Genomic DNA, 14,496 nt, shown 5'->3' with positions numbered 1-14,496 from the left:
CAACACAGTTCATGTTTCGACAATTCAAATAGCATGTTAGATGCCCCCGGAGTGGTTTCGATCACGTGATCCGTTATGGCTACAACTGATCCGTTAATGCGTGAATTCTGCGGCGAAAAAAAGGTATCATAAATACATTTTGCCTGCGATTAAAAATAAAACTATGTGCTGAATCAGTAAGCAAAGTAATATTTAATCAAACTGGTGTAAAAGAAGTCTCAAAACAGTTATTGCTTTTCATCAGAACAACTTTATTACGCTACTGATCCGGTAATGGTCTGTATAACGGATAGCTAAGCCTAATGACTTCGAGTCTCATTGCAACGTATGCATAATGCATTCAGTAATTAAATCATTAAACCCCGAAAGGCAAATGTCTTTCTTATTGAAACATGCCAGCGGTTTTAAATTTCCAACAAATATTATTTGTTTACAGCGCGAATGTCATGGTACACTGATTCAGCCATTACAGGATCGCTTATTTCTGCGTTTAATAAGACCGAGTTCATGGAAATCGCTGCACACTTGATGAAGTAATAGCTGTTTAAAGCGATGCACCCTATATTCGGGTCATTTTGAGTTGAATACCTTGTTATATTTGATAGTGAAAATAGTGTTTTCAGAGAAATTGATTTTTCGTTATAATTTGAATTTTTTTTTCATTCAAAACGATGTTTTTACTTATTAATATCAAAGGAGGTTTTGGGGATTCCGATAATGACGTCAGGTTTTCACATGCGCAAGTTTTGGCCGTCAAGACAGCGGCCATTTCGCTATTGTTTGCATTTGATGAACCGCATCGTGATACGGTTACCATAACAATCTCTATTTGGTACATCTTCGCGACCATTTTTAAGAACAAAAAATTATTCAGAAATGGAAGTTCTTTCAGAATAAATTGAATTCAATGAACGAACACAAATAAGGACGAAAACAAACAACAAAAAGATTGATTTTCTGTAATCAACATATAGTATTAACAGATTTGAACACTTATATGTCTGTAAAAACTTACCTTGTTACAGATTAAATAAATCCTCTTGATAAATGTAATTGTTTTTATTTAATTGTTCACACGAATTTCAACACTCTTTGTTTAAACCTTTTTAACCCAGTGTTTAATTGCCACTTCGTTCATCACAAACCGATTATCTCGATATGATCGGATACTGTCCAGACTAAAACAGGGTGTCATAAATCCAGGCCTTTCCAGGGACCCATACTTGTGCAGGCCCCTGAATAAAGTTAAACCACATGTGGCAGGTCATTAAACACAATTTATGATGCCTTCATGCCATCTCTTGGCATATCGAGCAGACATTTAAGCCAAAGTTTAAAGCCAAAATACTAAACAGTTGCTTTAATAAAATATTTTTACATGTGTAAACAATGCTCGCCACCATATGATGGCATATGCCCCTTTTTCACATTTTTCGAAACCGTAACGCAACGTGTAACGGAAAGACAGACGGACAGTGCAATCACTATATGCCCACTTTCAGGGCATACAAAAAGACATTTGTCCGAAATGGATGAACATGAACTACATAGTATTATAGTATATATACTAGCCAGTTTTAACATAATAATAACGTATTTAAAGGGTACCGGCAAATGTAACCTCTGCTATTACGTTTAAAGATCGTACGTTACTGCAGTGTCCGAAATATCATGAAAACAAGCAATCACGTTTGATCACAATAGGGATATAAAATACTTGCGTAAAATAAATTAAAAGTATAGATTTATGGTATCATTAAATGCTAGATTGTTGTCACTCATTATCACTTGTAAACATATTTCGATATACAAGTACATGCAAAGACAGTTCAATTTGTAAAATATGCAGGTTTTTTTCATATATACGCGCGGAAACCCCTTGTTCAGGACCGTGAAACCGGCATTATTATTAATTTTATTGACCCTTTTTGCCATTCCATGAAGCGTACTCTTAATTTAAGTGTATGCTTAATTGAATGGCAAAAAGGTCAATAAATGGTAGGTGATTACGATCGAAAAAGACACGTTAAGATGTAGACTTTGTACAAAAGTGTATTTCGTTATTTATCTCCACAAAAAGGCCGATATATTCCTAGTTTACAAATGTGGTTTACCTACTATTAAACAATCGCTCCTTATCTAGGTATTTTTGTAATGATTCATTTTATAGTTTGTTAATTTCATTGACTACAACTTTGTATTACACTTATGTCTACCTTAAGGTTGTTGTACATAGTATAATTATGTTAAAAATATAGTATTTTTTTGTAAACAGTATTTGAGTGTGTCCAAGAGTATGATATAGCTGAGATCACTCAAATACTGTCAAATTCTTGCTTTAACTTATATTCTTATAGGCCCGTTTCATCAAACATCGTACGACAAATTTAGAATACGATACGAATTTCAAATAAACATTATTTTAAAAGACCGAAGCATATTTTTGCTTATTTCTAGTAAAATCATTTATTTCATCATTTTCTTACCGATGGCTTATATCTTGCGGAGCTATTTATCAACAGCTTGTATATTTTTAGTTTTTAAATTTAACTTATAAATTAAGATTGTCGTACGATCTTTGATGAAAATGTCCCATAAAAATATAAGTTAAAGCAATAGTGAAAGAGAATGTGGGAAAATGTAGCTAGAAATGGTTTTGAACATGCATTATGGTGTCGTGTTCTGAGAAAACTGGGCATAATGCTTATGCGTAAAGTGACACTTTCCGCCTTATCTGGATTTTCGCTAAGAAGAGACATCATTTAAACGAAACATTCCATAAAAGCGGAAATTGTCGTCCCTGATTAGCCGGTGCGGACTGAACAGGCTAATCTGGGATGACAATTTACGCACCAGCATTATGTCCAGTTTTCTCAGAACGCGAGACAATTATGTTTATGATTCATTTTATAGTTTGTTTATTTAATTAACTACAAATTTGTATTACATTATGTCTACCTTGAGGTTGTTGTACATAGTATAATTATGTTACAATTATAGTATTTTCTGTTAACGAACAAATGCTTTTGTATCGAATACTATTCATTAATATTGTTTTCTACCGAATGTTTTCTTATACGGATCACTTGTCCATCGTCTGTCTCGTTAAAAAGTATTAATAGCATCAGTTTGAAACTTAATACATTAATAGACCTCATTGAGTGGGAGTGCGTCGATAAAGAACTCGTAGCATCCCGCTTTGTTAAATTATTTATAATTAATGCATAACCATTATTCTTGTATTAGTTAAGTTAAATTGGCATAATAAAATGTTGTCATGTCATTTTTCCATTTTTCTTTTTTGTGTAACGTTTTGTAAATAAAGCTTTTATTTGTTGTTATTATTATTATTAATACGGATGTTTTAGTCCGGTCTGTTTTCCAAATCGTTACAATGGTATAGTGGTATAGGAGAGGTTGAACATATGATTTTGATTAATAAAGGATTTATATTATTAATCTAGTGTGTTTTTTTTCTTATTCTCTGTACAAAGATTGATTATATGAAGATTTGCTACAGTGCATATTTATCAATATATGTGGTTCCGTAAATAAATCAGAACTATCCACTTCCGGGTTAAGAAATTGAGATAATTTAGCGATTATATCCATAAATTTGGTAATAAAACGACAACATGAATTAACAACATACCTAATATCACCTTTTATTCCCATGCAATGCAGTGTCAACGGCTTAAACTCGTTGATAATTGAGAAATGTTATTCGACGAGATTGTTTACCCATCATCGTCCCATGTCATTTTCAAGGTCAACCGGTGTTTTGTGAACAATCGCACCGCATAAAACCCATTGAAATAAGTTATATTACACTTCATTTTGGTTAATCGTCACCTTTACTTGATAGGACATTCGCATGGTGTGTCAAAACTTTCATTTTAGTTTTTTTACTGTATATAATCAACAGTTAGATAATAAATGTACATTCCGCGCTTGTTAACCCCAGTTTAAGACTTTGAACCGCAGTTTACACTCTTGAACTCGGGTTTAAGGAATTAATGTGCAAACGGCACTTTGAACTCGGGTTCAAAATTTCTTAACTATATAATTAACTGTTAAATAATTAATGTGCATTCCGCGCCTCTTAACCGCAGTTTAAGACTTTGAACCGCAGTTTAAAGTCTCTTAACCCTATAGTTAAGAGAGGACCAATGAAATCGCGGCATTTACCTTCTATATATAGCTAATTGTGGTTTAAAGGGATCTTTTCACGCTTTGGTAAATTGACAAAATTGAAAAAAGTTGTTTCAGATTCGCAAATTTTCGTTTTAGTTATGATATTTGTGAGGAAACAGTAATACTGAACATTTACCATGGTCTAATATAGCCATTATATGCATCTTTTGACGATTTTAAAACCTAAAAATTATAAAGCGTTGCAACGCGAAACGATTGAATAATTTGGAGAGTTCTGTTTTTGTCGTTAAATTTTGTGAAACTACGAAGATTGCTTATATAAGGTATAAAATACGTCAACTATGTGTACTCGGCGGAATAGCTCAGTAGGCTAAAGCGTTTTTACTTCAGGACTCTGGCAGGACTCCAGGGGTCACTGGTTTGAAACCTGCTCCGGGCGATGTTCTTTTCCTTTTTTAAATTTTATTCTTGATTTTTTACTGAAGCTTTTACGATCCAATGTTTACATTTATCAATATAAAGCATTTAATGAATAAGTTAAAAAAATGCCAAAATCTGTGAAAAGGCCCCTTTAAGCTCCGCTAATTGGTCGTCTCAGATAACAGATTTGTATCTATTTTTAGACACACTTTGAACTGCGGTTCAAACTCGTGAACTCGGGTTTAAGGATTTAATGTGCAAACGGCACTTTGAACCCGGGTTCAAAGTCTCTTAACTATATAGTTAACTGTTAAACCGTGGTTTAAGGAATTAATGTGCATTTCGCTTGCAATAGTAAAGAGTATATTCCTTAAAACATGTATATATGTGAGTAAGAAATTCATCATAGCTATTACTGTATTACTTGAATCAGAAATAAAACGCAAAGAATAAGACGAATAATGCACCAGTAAAGAATAAGATGAATACTGCGCCAGTAAAGAATAAGATAAATAATGCGCCAATAAAGAATAAGATGCATAATGCACCAGTAAAGAATAAGATGAATAATGCGCCAGTAACGAATAAGATGAAAAATGCGCCAGTAAAGAATAACACGAATAAAGCGCCAGTAAAGAATAAGATGAATAATGCACCAGTAAAGAATAAGATGAATAATGCGCCAGAAACGAATAAGATGAAAAATGCGCCAGTAAAGAATAAGATGAATAATGCGCCAGTAAAGAATAAGATGAATAATGCGCCAGTAAAGAATAAGATGAATAATGCGCCAGTAAAGAATAAGATAAATAATGCGCCAATAAAGAATAAGATGCATAATGCACCAGTAAAGAATAAGATGAATAATGCGCCAGTCAAGAATAAGATTAAAAATGCGCCAGTAAAGAATAAGATGAATAATGCGCCAGTAAAGAATAAGATGAATAATGCGCCCGTAAAGAATAAGATGAATAATGCGCCAATAAAGAATAAGACGAATAATGCGCAAGTAAAGAATAAGATGAAAACTGCGCCAGTAAAGAATAAGATGAATAATGCGCCAGTAAAGAATAAGACCAATAATGCGCCCGTAAAGAATAAGATGAATAATGCGCCAGTAAAGAATAAGATGAATAATGCACCAGTAAAGAATATGATGAATAATGCGCCAGTAAAAAATAAGATGAATAATGCGCCAGTAAAGAATAAGACGAATAATGCGCCAGTAAAGAATAAAATGAATAATGCGCCAGTAAAGAATAAGATGAATAATGCGCCAGTAAAGAATAAGATGAATAATGCGCCAGTAAAGAATAAGACGAATAATGCGCCAGTAAAGAATAAGATGAATAATGCGCCAGTAAAGAATAAGATGAATAATGCGCCAGTAAAGAATAAGATGAATAATGCGCCAGTAAAGAATAAGATGAATAATGCGCCAGTAAAGAATATGATGAATAATGCACCAGTAAGAATATAAGATGAATAATGCGCCCGTAAAGAATAAGATGAATAATGCGCCAATAAAAAATAAGATGAATATTGAACCAGTAAAGAACAAGATGAATAATGCGCCAGTAAAGAATAAGATGAATAATGCGCCAGTAAAGAATAAGATGAATAATGCGCCAGTAAAGAATAAGACGAATAATGCGCAATTAAAGAATAAGATGAATAATGCGCAAGTTAAGAATAAGATAAATAATGCGCCAGTAAAGAATAAGATGAATAATGCGCAAGTAAAGAATAAGATGAATAATGCGCCAGTAAAGAATAAGATGAATAATGCGCCAATAAAGAATAAGACGAATAATGCGCAAGTAAAGAATAAGATGAATAATGCGCCAGTAAAGAATAAGATGAATAATGCGCAAGTAAAGAATAAGATGAATAATGCGCCAGTAAAGAATATGATGAATAATGCGCCCGTAAAGAATAAGATGATTAATGCGCCAGTAAAGAATAATATGAATAATGCGGCCGTAAAGAATAAGATGAATAATGCGCCAGTAAAGAATAAGATCAATAATGCGCCAGTAAAGAATATGATGAATAATGCGCCCGTACAGAATAAGATGAATAATGCGCCAGTAAAGAATAATATGAATAATGCGCCCGTAAAGAATAAGATGAATAATGCGCCAGTAAAGAATAAGATGAATAATGCGTAAGTAAAGAATAAGATTAATAATGCGCCAGTAAAGAATAAGATGAATAATGCGCCAGTAAAGAATAAGATCAATAATGCGCCAGTAAAGAATAAAATGAATAATGCGCCAGTAAAGAATAAGATGAATAATGCGCCAGTAAAGAATAAGATGAATAATGCGCCAGTAAAGAATAAGACGAATAATGCGCAAGTAAAGAATAAGATGAATAATGCGCCAGAAAAGAATAAGATGAATAATGCGCCAATAAAGAATAAGACGAATAATGCGCAAGTAAAGAATAAGATGAATAATGCGCCAGTAAAGAATAAGATGAATAATGCGCAAGTAAAGAATAAGATGAATAATGCGCCAGTAAAGAATATGATGAATAATGCGCCCGTAAAGAATAAGATGAATAATGCGCCAGTAAAGAATAATATGAATAATGCGCCCGTAAAGAATAAGATGAATAATGCGCCAGTAAAGAATAAGATGAATAATGCGCCAGTAAAGAATAAGATCAATAATGCGCCAGTAAAGAATATGATGAATAATGCGCCCGTTAAGAATAAGATGAATAATGCGCCAGTAAAGAATAATATGAATAATGCGCCCGTAAAGAATAAGATGAATAATGCGCCAGTAAAGAATAAGATGAATAATGCGTAAGTAAAGAATAAGATGAATAATGCGCCAGTAAAGAATAAGATGAATAATGCGCTCGTAAAGAATAAGATGAATAATGCGCCAGTAAAGAATAAGATGAATAATGCGCCAGTAAAGAATAAGATGAATAATGCGCAAGTACTATCGGCTGTGAGAATAATAATCAGATGCGGGGCACACTAGCCCAAATGACACGCCGTTTGAATGTGTTTAAACGTCTTGTCTTATTTATGACTTATTTTATTTAAACATTACATTTGTCCATCTTGAAGCTCTGCACTAGATACATCACACAAACCATATTAACACTTTTGTTAAGAAGACATATATATTCCTATACTTCATACGATTAAACGATCTTCTAGTATCTGATTAAGTCTTACATTTTAAAAATATTATTTGCAGTGCATATTCATTATAAACATAAATAAAAACTGAAATTTAATTTAAAAATAGGATTTCCAATATATATGCAACTATCAGAATATAATTAAACCAGATACAAACTGCACAACTACATTTTAATACAGGCATATATTTTAAGATTCATTACTGGATAATGATTAGTGAAAGTTGAACCATATTCCGACTTTAAATTTAACTATTGATACTAAGAAAAAGACATGTGTATACATAGCTTAAAAGCATCCTGTTTCACCATGACAAACTTCAATACATGCCAAAATCTGTGAAAGGGCCCCTTTAAGTACCATGCTGTATATACATACAAACCAAATGCAATATGACAACAAAACAGCAACACAAATAGCATGTTTTACCTAATAAACCATGTTCAGAATAATAAATCAATCAAATCATAAGAAATGTATAGCATAAAAAGTACAATTAATAAAAAAAGTTAAACAATTTTTTTTTACAAAGAAAACAAAAATAAATAATTAAAAAAACACGGTAGTAATAATATTTAAGGTTAAGCAATTCATCGTTGTTATGTATCAAGTAAGTGCATTTCATATTTTTATAAAATGCTTAGGATTTAAAGCGTTTTAGAATTGTATTTGTCGCACACCTGCATTTAGTGCTCAAATGGAAGCTAACATAGCCAGTCAACCCCTTATTGCTATATGTCGATACATTCCAATAAAAAAATTCTCACAATAATTGATTTATTCATGTTAACAATTTATGACCGAACCTATTATTACGGAAGAGGGTGGATTAAAAAAACACAACTAAATATGCACTCGTGACTTGAACTAATAAGTCACAGTGTTGAATTATACTGTTCGTTTTATATTAAACTAGGAACATTTTGTGCGTAATGCCATTCATACATTATTGTTTAAATGCAATGATTTGACATAACAATGAAATTATGTATCGATTGTCTTACTATTTTGTGGGTCCTTCATTCAATAATTCTCAAGAAACATTTCATAAATTCAGGTTATATTGGACGCATGTATTTCCCATTGCAAGGTTAAAATACATACTATATCAAAGCGCTGAAGGCACTAAATGTGTACGCTATTGCATAATTTTAGACATTCAGTTTTTTAAAATATGTTATAGCTTTTTGTATCAAAAGTTTGAAATGAACACAACCCATTCAAATTTATAAAAAGTGTGTCTAAAAAAAAGATCGGTATGTGGGTGCACTGTTTATCCTCATATTCATGTTATAGAGATTACTTAAATAACAAACTATTAACAATATGTCTCTTTTTTCGCAATTTGTTGCTGCACTGGCAACCATCTTTAGAATTTTGGTTGCCTTGCTAAAGAATAGCAAGTATAGAATCATGTACATGTTGTGTTATGTGTATCTAATACTTAATTTATTTTCTTTAAATTATTGAACAACAATTTTTCCGACATGACAGACTTTTAATGTATCATGTTTTGTTGTGAGCCGGAATATAATCATTTCCTAGGCTTATTGATCCACAGTCGCCAATTTATATTCTATTTAAAATGGATTAGTTGTTTCAAGCTTTGAAAAAGCTAGTTGCCCTGGTTTTTTGCCCGACTCGTGGCCTTTGACATTGCAGACGACAGTAATAATTTCGCGCTGTTTCTTAAAGCACGGGTTTTACAATGCATACATGTATAGTGAATGGTTATAATCAGGCGGCTGTAAAAAAGGGTGTAAAGCAGTTCTATAAATGTACACGATGAAATATACATGCACTGGAATTAAATTGGCACCGCATCAAATTGTTAACGGGTATTGTTTGTCACAACTTACTCGCAGTGCTTTCCACATGATTTTTTAGACGCTCCTGGGCCGTAATCAGTGGAGGGGGAGGGGGTAGGGAGATGAGCCCCCTCTGTACGTTATTTATGGCGTTATTTTGGTCCGTTATGACTCTTAAATAAAAAAGCTATAAAGTCATGGATAACGACATTTATTTCCTTGCTGAACACTTTTCTCACGCAGATATACGTATAATCCCAACTCGATCGATTCCCCAATGCATCCGTATCAGCCCAACTCGTATCAATTGCTGCATACTTACTTCTTTTTCCGTCGCTTTTCATTGCAATATTATCCCGCATATTCCATTTTTAATTGTAAACTCAAAAATTTCATAAACATAAACATTCGCCTTTTTTCTTAGTAGGAAATAAATTTTGGCATATGTGACTATTAAAAGGTGTGATGAAATAATGTCCAATGGAGACGGAATTTTCAAACTGAACACACGTTTGTCGCCTGACTTGCTGTTCAATAAATACACTCACACTTTTCACGTGACGTTGAACATGTCTGCATAGTTTTTGCGCGCGCTTTTTATTGAGACAAAGAAACAGCAGAAATACACGAAGCGCTTTTTATTTGAAGCTGGAATTTGTTTATGTCGCGTTAAAATTAAAATTCAGAAGCGTGTTTCGCATAACAAATTTATTTATGTCAATTTAAGAATTCGACAAAATATGTTTGTTGTATGTAATGAATTCAACTTTAATTTGTTAAAATTCGTTACGAGTCGAATGAATTATTTAACTGTATTTTGCATAACATGCACAATGTCCACGAGAGGAGCAAATGTGGGATAAATTTCTTGTTCTCGTTCAGAAAAATGTCAGTGGTCAGGGAGGGATCTGCGCTCCGTGGAAACGAATCTTCCATCTTTCGCTGACGAATCAGACTGTAGCAGTCTCCCGTAAATCTTCCATACATTGATCAATCAAATCGCAGCATTCTTTCCAACAACCTTCCATAAATCGCCATCTTGATTTTCTTAGCGAGAAAGCCTGATTATTATTTGCGAGCGGTTTTTAGTACTAATAGAACTGTTATAACAACGATTGTTCATTTAAATAGGTGTGAATAATATTAAAGTTAATAATGTCAGTAATCGCTTTTAATGTTAGTGTGCATATTTGTATTATCGTCTTGTTATTGTAGTGTACATATTTTTCGGATTTCGGACGGCCCATTCATCGAGTATTATTCGTGTTGTTTCGTGAGTACTCTTCATGTAGAATACTGCTGTTTAGATGTTTATATGGATAATTTAAACGTTTCCTGTTTTATTCATTTACCCCGCCCCTTTCGTTCATAAGTTAAATTGCACAGGTGACAATGTTTACTTATGAAAATTAATAATGTTCTCTAAATCTTTTTGTGTTTTCATATGTAATGTTGTTACATGTACAGTCATGAGCTTGCGTTCAAAATTCGATCTATTACCCTCTGGGGATCTACGAATTATTCGCCGAGAGGTCCCTATGGTTAGCACAGGCAGCCTTCCCGCTTTGTGTCAGTCACCAGATGTGGTTGAGAATCAGACGGTAGCTGCTGTGCGAAGATTGGGCGGCGATGTCACTAGCCGCCAGCATATCATAGGTCAATACACAATCCAGTTTGGAAAGTATAGGGGACAGACTTTCCGCTGGGTTGTGGAAAACTCCCTAGGATTTTGTGCATATCTTGTCTATGACATGAGGAAGGAGGTCCAGGTAGACACTCCTTTGTCGGCCAACAAGTTTGCCTTAAAGGAGCACGTCAACTCATTCCCACAAGGTAGATGTTATAAGGAAATGATTAATTACTTGCTTTATATATATGTGTGTGAGACTAATATTCAATTTAGCTGTTCATAATGGTATTCAAATTTAATAAGTGAGAAGTGTAACCTATTTTTATGTCCCTCACCACTATAGTGGGGACATATTGTTTTTGCCCTGTCTGTTGGTTTGTTTGTTCGTTGGTTGGTTGGTTTGTGTGTTTGTTTGTGCAAACTTTAACATTTGCAATAACTTTTGCAATATTAAAGATAGCAACTTCATATTTGGCATGCATGTGTATCTCATAGAGCTGCATATTTTGAGTGGTGAAATGTCAAGGTATTCCTTCAAGGTCAAAGGTCAAATATATGGGTCAAAATCGCTAATTTAATGTACACTTTTGCAGTATTGAAGAAAGCAGCTTGATACTTGGCATGCATGTGTATCTCATGGAGCTGCACATTGTGAATGGTGAAAGGTCAAGGTCATCATTCAAGGTCAAAGGTCTAATACATGGGGACATAGTGTTTCACAAACACATCGCTTGTTTTTATTGTACTTCCGCCTATCTGGAACATGAGTATTTAAATGTTATTTTTAATGTTTTCTTCTGATTGGAGACATATAGTGTAAGCAATATTTGTGTTGATACTATTTAAAGTGTAATTTGGTTCAATATTTAAAAAATGTACATAACTCTATTGCGTACCGTAAATGCAAAAACTTAAGTTCACATTCCTTATTTTATCAGAAGAATTTTTTTTGTCCGAAACACTCCAATGTTGAGTTTGTAGCTATGTATTTTTGGTAGTCAGTAGTTGTTTCTGTTTAAGATTTTTTGTTCTGTTGTTGTAGTAATTGCATATAAGGCACCAAATAACTTTAACTGTTCAAAGCAAGGAGACTGTAGAGCACCACAAGGCAAAGAAGGAAAAATTGACGACACCCACTGCCAGTATTCCAACCACCAAGGCAGAGCTGTTCAGCATGATGCCTTCTGACCAGGCCCGTAAGCAGTTGCGGGAACAGCCTGCCCGCCTTCGACCTCTTAGACCAAACCTTGCTCACGCAATGTTTTCCCCCAGGAAGGAAATGAGCTATGATGTGCTTGTAAGGCAGTTTGAACGGATAGAGGCTGCTAGAAAAGGTAATAAACTTTTAATGCAAAATAACTGGTTATTTAAATACTTAAATCTAGTTTGCAATTATCATAATAAACTGAAAACATTTACTGTATGTATTATATAATCAAAAGGACTTCAAGTGGAAGAAATATATTTTGTACACATAATTTGTATTTTTTACAACTAGTTGTACACTAATTAACTATCATTTTCAATGTCATTTATTTGAATAGTGGTGCTGATGTTTATCCAACAGGAGGTAATGATGTATTTATCGGGTGTCTTCGATACCTTTTCTGTGAAATTATATATCCTTGGCTTCTGTTGTACTATATCAATAGATAGCTGGTGTTGGTTGTTGTCTTAGTAATGAACACGTAGCTGCTATACTGACAAAATTTCACCTGCTCATTGTGTTTCTATTTTTATTATCGGTTTCACCTCAAGTCGTAATTGCAAAAAATTTTCTGTCACGCTTTTTTATTTAACAGATATGAACCTTCATATTTATTAACCTCCCAAAACACCTTTCTTTCTTGCTTCTTTTGCCTGCCTTTAATTGCTTATTGATAGCCTTTTATTTTATTTTCTAATATTGCTATTACTTCTTCATAGTTTTTCATTATTTTCATCATTTATCACTACACTCACACTAATTATTTATGTCATTGAAGTGTCACTAACTGGAATGAATTAATATTTCTAAACCATAATGCCAAAATTTCTTTTTATATAAAATATAATGTTTAGTAAAAGTTATACACTTCTATTGTAATTTGATATAGAAATGACAATACTGAATTGCATTCAAAATGTTGTTTATTGGAATAAAATGATTAAATTAAATGGTTTATACATTAGTTTATAAAATAACTAAAATAACTATTCATTAAAATATGTTATTTTATAGACAAATTAATTTATAAACATATATTGTTAATGGTTTGGAGCTTCTTCGTCAGTTTTTTCTTCAGTACCAACTAGTGCATAAGGGTCAGTCTAATCGAAGCAGTGCACTGGAGTTGGCGCGGAGCTGTCTACAGTTCAGCCACCTGCAACCAAGCCACCACCAGCTACCATCACTGAATCGAAGCAGTGCACTGGAGTTGGCGCGAAGCTGTATACAGTTCAGCCACCTGCAACCAAGCCACCACCAGCTACCATCTAGTTATGGCTACCAGTTCTGAACTAGTTGAGGACCAAGCTGTGGTAGGTTTTGATGAATTATATATTCTAATTAACTAGTCATTCTGTCTTCAAACAAGCACTAATTAAAATTGTACATTACCATTGATTTATAATGGAAACGCTCCTACTCACTATTTATGTTGATATCTTTGCGTATTTCAAATTTTGTTGTTACGTCTATATGTCCATTGGTATTTTTTAATTGCGAGAAATGTGCAAAATAATGATATTTTTCATTTTTAATGCTCTTTTTTTATAAATAAATTTCTAAACTGATTATCTGTTCTTTCATGACTAAGTTCGACCAGACAGGGTTTCAGGTTATGGTCATGTTATGGACCTTGCATAGTATTTGTTTACATTGATAGACAAGGAAACTAAGGTTATTACCAATGCCGAAGCTGACCACATCGTGAAGCTGTCACCATCAAAGTATAAGGACCGATATCACACTTAGCTGATCAAAGGACGCTTCAAGGCGCCGAAGACATCCCGAATACAGTTGATTCCTGGTGTCCAGAGTGTCAAAGGCAAGAAAACTGCACAACATCACATGACATTACTTCATGTTTCATTTGTCAATGTTTGAGCTAACAACTTCATCAGGATATAATAGCAAATAAGCAGCCATATACACATATAAAACCAATTAAAACTGTTTTATTTTTGTTATTGGTGGGACGTTATAAGTCATATTACATAAACAATGATCTTTAACAATTACAGATGTGAACTGGCCCCACACCTTGGTCCAGCCACGTGGCCTGACTGTAACAGGTATCGGGAAGCCCTGCTGGTCAAGTTATGCGCTGCTTTCC

This window comes from Dreissena polymorpha, chromosome 11 (genome assembly GCF_020536995.1).
Source record: "Dreissena polymorpha isolate Duluth1 chromosome 11, UMN_Dpol_1.0, whole genome shotgun sequence".
Classification (NCBI taxonomy): domain Eukaryota; kingdom Metazoa; phylum Mollusca; class Bivalvia; order Myida; family Dreissenidae; genus Dreissena; species Dreissena polymorpha.
Note: the sequence above shows the minus strand (reverse complement) of the source record.